Here is a 7,756-nt window from a genome sequence, read left to right on the forward strand (position 1 = left end):
GTACAATTGGCAAACTATACTATAGTATAATAGTGTACTACTATACTATTATACTGTTTTGTATAAAGCAAAAAATGACTTTTTCTTTATACAAAAGTTAACTAGATATTATGGGTGTGCACAATATCATTTCTCGATACCATATTCAGGGGATTCAGATGATCTGGCAGTGGAAGACTGGCAATAAGACATGATTGCATGTGGGTTTTTCCTCCCCCCCATTAGCCTTATAAGAGCCAATCAGAAGATGAAAGCAGATCACGTGTCTTTTTACAAAACTGATCTATATATAGCAGGATGAGCTCTGCCATTTTTCTGTGGTGTCCTGGCATTTGAAAGAGAGAGATTGTGTACCATCTAGCTCAGTGTGTTCTATTTCAGCACCATCACTGCTTCTTAGTGTTTAAATATCGCTTTTTGAGAATTCCAACCTTTTTCTTCTGCATTAAATTTTCTTAGTTAATATATTTCTTATAGTCCTTCTTTTATTTTACTAGTAATTTCACTAGGGAGGAGTGGGTGGGCATGCATTTGGTGGGGACTGTGAGTTTTAAAAGGGCTTTTTTGTGTGTTTGTTTAAACATTTTAAGGGGTTTTTTTTAAGTTGACTGAGTGTAGGATAGGTATAGGGAATAGCCTGAATCTCTTGAATCCTCAAAGGGAGGAAACTTTAAAAAATTCCTAAAATTCAGTGGATGAACCAAACATTCTGAAACTTGGGGGAGCGGAAAGTTTTAGAGTGGTATATGTGTCCTCCAAGTGTTGCCATTTTCATCCTAATAGCCATAAAAATGACAGAAAGAGGAGCCTTGCTAGGTCTCCCATTATCATCAACAGGTCGGATCTTCACAGAGTGAAAACTGAGCTTCCGGTTGACAGTTCACAAAATGATATTTTCCCCTTCCCGATTTCAAGAATTTTCCAGTAAACAGAACGTGGTGCAAAAAATGGGACTGAATATGTGATAGGTTTTTGACAAATTGCACACCCCTACTAGTTATGTAGATGTATATTTCTTCAATACTGATAACATAACAATGTCATTTACCAAATGTGAATGCAGAGGAATATATTAAGGACAGAAAGTGTAGCTATACTTCTCTCCTCGAACTACTATCACCTCCCAACATCTGCTACCTGAGATGATTCATTCACTCTACCTAATGACAACAGGAATAGATAAAGAACTTAAAAAAACAATGTTCAGCTTGTGAAATTTAAATGCACCATGAAATATATGGCTTCTAGTAGTAAAGCATATTTTAAAGGCCTGTTCCATGCATTAGTTGCTGTGGGTTTCAGCTTCTAGGCCTTTTTCTGTACTTAATTGTCAATCCCTAGTTGCAAAATTCCACTCTTGTGGCATATGCTGCCTCCATTTTAATCTCCTTTTGTGACATCTAGTCCCTTTCTGCTGAAATCCATGTTAATGAATTATAATTAAAATGATAGTGAAGAGCACTAGCAAGTTTATTACTGGTAATAAAGAGATGCTTTTTAGGAAGAGATGGGACATCCTCCTCCAAAGCTGATTTGCAACGTAAAGATGAAGATCTAGGAAGAGAAGAGCAGGTAGCAGTTAGGGTGTTTTTTCCCCAGGGATGGGGGAGGCTGGAGGGTAGGATTCCTGCCCCATGTCCAGCCCTGCCAAATTGGCTTTGAGCCACATTAGGTGCCTGTGTGGATCATTGGCTACAATCACCCAGTGTGTTTCCATGACTGAGTGTGGATTTGAAGGCTGCTACAAACCACTGCATCATACTGCCTCTTAGGTAGGATGTCTCTTAGGAATTATGAACTATGGGTCTAAAGTCTATTTTACTCCTTACTGCAGTAGAGAACCAGTGTAGTGTAGTGATTTGCGTATTGGACTACAATTCTAGAGATTAGGCTTTGAATCCTACTTGGCCATGGAAATCCACTGGGTGACTCTGGGCAAGTCATACTCTCTCAAGCCTCAGAGGAAGGCAAAGGCAAATCCCCTCTAAAGAGAAATCTTGCTGAAAAATCCCCATGATAGGTTCACCTTAGTATACTCATAGGTCATAGGACCTCAATCACAAAAGCCAGGCAAAGTGTTCCAGTTTGCCTGGCTTCGCCTCCAGACAGAGGGTGCAGCAGGATGAATCTGTCACCTTGTGTGCTGCTCCCTCTCGCCAGCGCTTTCCTCATCACACTTGGGAAGTCTCGCCCTCCTATTCTGTCTCCATTGGAGCCAACACAACACGGGCAGGTTTCCTTGTTGGGGGAGAAGTGTCCAAAGACACTTCCATCCTGGGTTTTTTTTTGGGGGGGGGGGGAGGACTTCATCGTAAGTCACACATCCCAGATTATCTGCTTATCCCATATTATAGGACAGTGGAGACTCATATAATCCAGTTCAAATCAGATAACCTGGGATAAGAATCTGGGAGATAAGGACAGTGTAGAAGGGGGTTCAGTCACATTTGTGTCACATTTGTTTGCCTTCGGCAACTGTGTAGTTTGCCTACCGGTTAAACCGCCCCAGCATGGATATTAAGCAATGGACCTTGAGATCCATTACCTCTAGGTCAACTCATTATATTTTAGAAATAAATGAAGTAAGACCCTAAATATTTCACGACGGTTCATTACTCAGGATAGACTGATGTAGCACTTCTTTTCTATAGCATATTATTGTACGCGAGATCCAGTCTGTAAAGCACTGCCTTATAGGGTTTTGCAGCTGAGCTTTAGATCTCTGCTGTTTTGAATTAATACCCAATTAGTGCCTTCAATAGCTTGCTTGGCAGGAGACAAAGTAAGGAGATGCCTAGATTTGAATTTACAAAGAGCAACACATGATTTCAGTCTCCTGTTCAGTCTTCAATTGCATCATTTCTCTTATTAGATTTTAATTTGCTCTTATTTATTTTATTTCTTTATTGCTTTTGGCATTGATTGGGATGAAGAAATGCCAACCCAATGAATCCAAATGTCTTAATAAGCACTCAGGCTTTCTTGGCAAGGTGTTTTGTGAGCAAGTGGTACACTATGTGAATTGGCATGTATGCACAGTTCATTTTCATGCCACCGTGCCAGCCAGTATTTTGCCACAGCCCGGAGACAAACAGAGGCATATTTGCCAATCCAGATGATGAGATACAACAAGTGCTCTATACAAAGACATTAGTACCTGAGATTTAATTGGAAGGAAGGGTTTTTTTAAGCAAAAAGAACTAGGCTCAAGCAAGGCCTAGGACCCCCATTCACCCCACCCCCAAGTAAAATATATCCAAGATTTTTTGTGTGTGTCAGCAGTGACTTGAGAAACTGCAAGTCACTTCTGGTGTGAGAGAATTGGCCGTCTGCAAGGACGTTGCTCAGGGGATGCCCGGATGTTTTGATGTTTTTATCATCCTTGTGGGAGGCTTCTCTCATGTCCCCACATGGAGCTGGAGCTGATAGAGGGAGCTCATCCGTGCTCTCCCCGGGTGGGATTCGAACCTGGCAGCTTTCAGATCAGCAACCCAACCTTCAAGTCACAAGGCTTTAATCCACTACGCCACCAGGGGCTCCTATCCAAGATTAAATGTCAAGAATGTGATGTACCTATGAAACTGCCTTGAGTTGATTCAGACCCCTGATCTAGCTAGCTCATTCTTGGCTATATGAATCTGAAACTAGTGATGCCAAGTGAAATAAGGGACAGGGATGTAGTATTTTTAATGGTTGTGTAGAACAGGGATTTTCAGCAGGTGTTGTTTGTCATATTTTCAGCTGTCAGGATTTTGGCATTGGATTTTCACAGCACTGCATGGAAATGTCATGGATTCAGCCTAGGTCTAGGAGGTTACGCAAATGATTTACACTGCACCTTTCAATCCTAGGGGCAGCCGTGATAAAGTCCATTCACACTTTAGAATTATACCACCATTATTTCACTTTAACTGCCATAGTTTTATCTTATGGAATGCTTGGCAATTCAGGGAGGGGTATTTAGCATTCCAAGAGCCTGTGAGATATATGAAGAATATCATCAAACCTCACCATTGGCCAGATTGCTTAGAGGTGATAGAAAATGGTGGTCAACAACAGATGAGGAAGAAGGACACAGAGTTCCCATGGCTCTGCTTAGAACAAAGGGATGCAGTTGTCTATTTTTAGTCAATAATTTATCCCAAACTTTTAAATCTGAGAATTGGTGCATGGCTTATTTTACAGCAAGATGTGATCACTCCCTTTTCACTTTTTATCCATCACTGATGGCTCTTCTGTGCCCATTGTATTTCAAATATAAAGATCTAATTTATTCCTTAACAAACTTCTGGTCTTTCCAGAACAGTAGCAACTGCTCCACCCAATAATAATTCATCAGTATCTCAGCCAGAGTCATTTCCATCACCTACTATCAGATCTTTTCAAATGGAGATGCCATGTGGCATGTTCTACATGAACGATATCAGTATTTCCATACAGCTATTCCACTCATGTGCCTTAAAAATAGACATGGAGTGGCTGTTCTTTTGGTTGAAGATATAGTGGGAAACAGAACATCCTACATTATGCTATTAACAGTTTAAAATATAAATCAGTCTGATGTTTAAAGATGCAGAAGTGGATTCCCACCCATTCACTTTGCTGCCAAATGGAAACATTTCTACTACAATAAATAGCAGGAGCTTACCTGGTAGAAACAAAGCTAAAGCCTCATTTTTCTAATTCTTTCTCTGTACGTCCTTTTAAAATACATATTTGTTGTATGTTTTAATACAATATTTATACATCACAATACATCGAATCCAAAAGAGATAACCACTGAACATGTTCACATCATATACCATAAAGATGCATTATCTGTTTTACAGTCAGCCCTCCATGTTTGAAGATGTCACTTTTGCCGATTTGATTATTCACAGATTTAATTAATATTTTTTCTAGGAATCTCTAGAAAACCTACAGATTGATTCTAGGGTCAATATCTGCCATAGAATTGTGCTGAAGGACCTTCCCAGATAGAAGATATCCAAGGCATTTGTAGGTCCTCCAGTATGATTCTGTGGTTATCTTCTGATGGAGGATAACCAATCATGTTGGAGAACCAAGATATTCCAAGAGACATGTTCTGTAACATTAAAAAAGTTTTTTAAATTAATCATTTCCCTGCTTTTACGGGATCTGTCACTCCTACTCCAGAGAGTGTTGAGGACTGACTGTATATAATTAATTTTGTATAAGTAGATGATTGTGTTCTAAAGACATGGCTAATGTTGCGTGTAGTTTGGCTATCCATCTCAGGTGTCTCAAGAGCGATTCTTTCTTTGTGATGGATAATAAGAGAAAACTTGTTGCAACCTTTTGTAATCACTGTATTACGATTTTGTGGTAATTAGAAAGTTGTACCTACATATCTCAATGAAAGGCCTTCATTGTCCTGGGCTCTGAGTAAATGAGCCACTGAGTTGTGAAAAGACGGAATGTTGCCTGTTGTCACAGAGGAGATGAGGGCTAGGAAGAACAGAATACTTAGCAGGGATGTCTTTACTTTGTTGTGAACTACAGTAGAAACCAAACCCTTGGTCAATCATAGATGTGGCAAATGGGGCCCATTGCAGTCTTGGTGCAATTACAGTGAAGTCACTGATGTGGCTTAAGTTAAATAATTTCACACTGAATGCCTCATCGCACACAAAACAAGGGTTGAGGATGGCTGTAAACATGGGCAACTCATGGTAGGTTGGGGGGGGGGGGGTATGTGCTTCTATCTTTTCAAGGGACAGTGCGGTTCCTTATTTGTTTCATGAGTTGGTACTGGATATAAGCATCTGTGGGGTGGACTAAGAAATGATATTAAAATTGATACATGCATTACTGGAGAAGAACTTAGTGTGGGTCTAAATGTCCTTTAGTTTATTAGTAGATGGTACCATGTCCTGAACCATTTGAACCCCTTCCAAACTACAGTAGAGTCTCACTTATCCAACATAAACGGGCCGGCAGAACGTTGGATAAGCAAATATGTTGGATAATAAGGAGGAATTAAGGAAAAGCCTATTAAACATCAAATTAGGTTATGATTTTACAAATTAAGCACCCAAACATCATGTTATACAACAAATTTGACAGAAAAAGCAGTTCAATACGAAATAATGCTATGTAGTAATTACTGTATTTACGAATTTAGTACCAAAATATCATGATTTATTGAAAACATCGACTACAAAAATGTGTTGGATAATCCAGAATGTTGGATAAGCGAGACTCTACTGTACATTGAAACCAAGTCTTTAAAAGCAGAATTCTGTTGTTGCTGCTGCCACATTCAAAGTTGAAGTATTAGTGAATGTATTAGTGAAATAGAAAAGGCACCTCCACTCAAAATAGCAGGGCAGCAAGTTTGGTGTCTCCTCTCAAGGAAATTCTGGATGGCCCCCTGAGCTTCTTCTTCAGATTCGTTGTTACTGCAATCATTGCAGTGCATGAAAAAGGGAGTGATATACATATTACCTTGTGTTAATTTTAATGCCTCAAGCACTCACCACCAGCTGTCAACAGTAACACCCTTTGGTGAATAATTTTTGTCGCAAACAACTATCAGCATACACTTGGAAAAAGTAAAGAGAATGATCACAGACTTGGATTTTATAACACTCATTAATACCTTTGCTTTTGCATGCACGCAAGGGATGCTCTTCTCTTCTCTCTGTGTCAGAATGTGATTATCTCAAGATAAGAATGGGTAAAAAATTTGCTGTAGATCAATAAAGGCTTTTTACTCTGAATACTTTGACAATAGCAATAATATCATGTATCACCTCCCCATATTAAGTGAAATCCATCAAGGAATTCACTGCTGCTGAATTTTTCTTATTCTAATGGGACAGCAGCCTTATGGTGCAAGGTTGTCTCATCTCAATGAAATCTGGGGCTGGCTGCGAAGGATCCACTGCTTTCAACATTTATAGACATATTTACCTCTATGTCTGTGAATATGCTTGTAGGTAAATATATGCCAGGGTGAGGTCCAATTTTGAAAAAAAAGAAAAGAAAGCCACAAGCAGGATAAGCACCAGGGATCAACCATTCACATTTCATGCCTTGATAGCACACTGTTTAGGTTGCTATCTTCTCAATTATATGTATCCTATTTCCGTTTAAATTGGAGTAATGGCATTTAAATTTTGAAATTATTTTAAATCCTTTTAAAGTTTGTGTCTGTAGAAAAAATATTTCCAAATGTTATGCAAATATGTGCCTTCTGTGATGCATACATGGGCATCCAGTTCCTGGAAAGCTCATCAAACCTGCCTTTGAAAAGACTAATTATATGGGAAGTAAGTACCTTAATATACGAAATCAAGAGCAACACACCTAAGTTGTACCAGGCATTAAATCAATAGGAGGGTTACTCTCTTTTAATGCCTGATTTCCCCCCCGCCCCGTACAATAGAAGGACCTTGATTCTAGATTCTGTGTGGGAATGTGATAACGTGGTTTAGATCCAAGACTCCTAGGAATGAATTCTTAAGATTCTGGGACTGATGAAATAGAAGACCGAATGATAAAAAAGTTTCATTCATTCTTGGAGGAAATGCCACTTTTGATGCTTATCCCTGGCCATAAGCCATAAGACCAGGCATGGGCAATCCCCATAGGAGGCTCAGAAACTCCAGCCAGCTTACTGACTGTTAGTAATTGTGGGAGTTGAAATCCAAAACACCTGGAGAGCTGAAGTTTGCCCATGGCTGAGCTAGACTCAGAGGGCAGTATCTTTTGGAGAAAAGGAGACATCTAG

The sequence above is a fragment of the Anolis carolinensis genome, chromosome 6 (assembly GCF_035594765.1).
Source record: "Anolis carolinensis isolate JA03-04 chromosome 6, rAnoCar3.1.pri, whole genome shotgun sequence".
In the NCBI taxonomy this organism is placed as follows: Eukaryota; Metazoa; Chordata; class Lepidosauria; order Squamata; family Dactyloidae; genus Anolis; species Anolis carolinensis.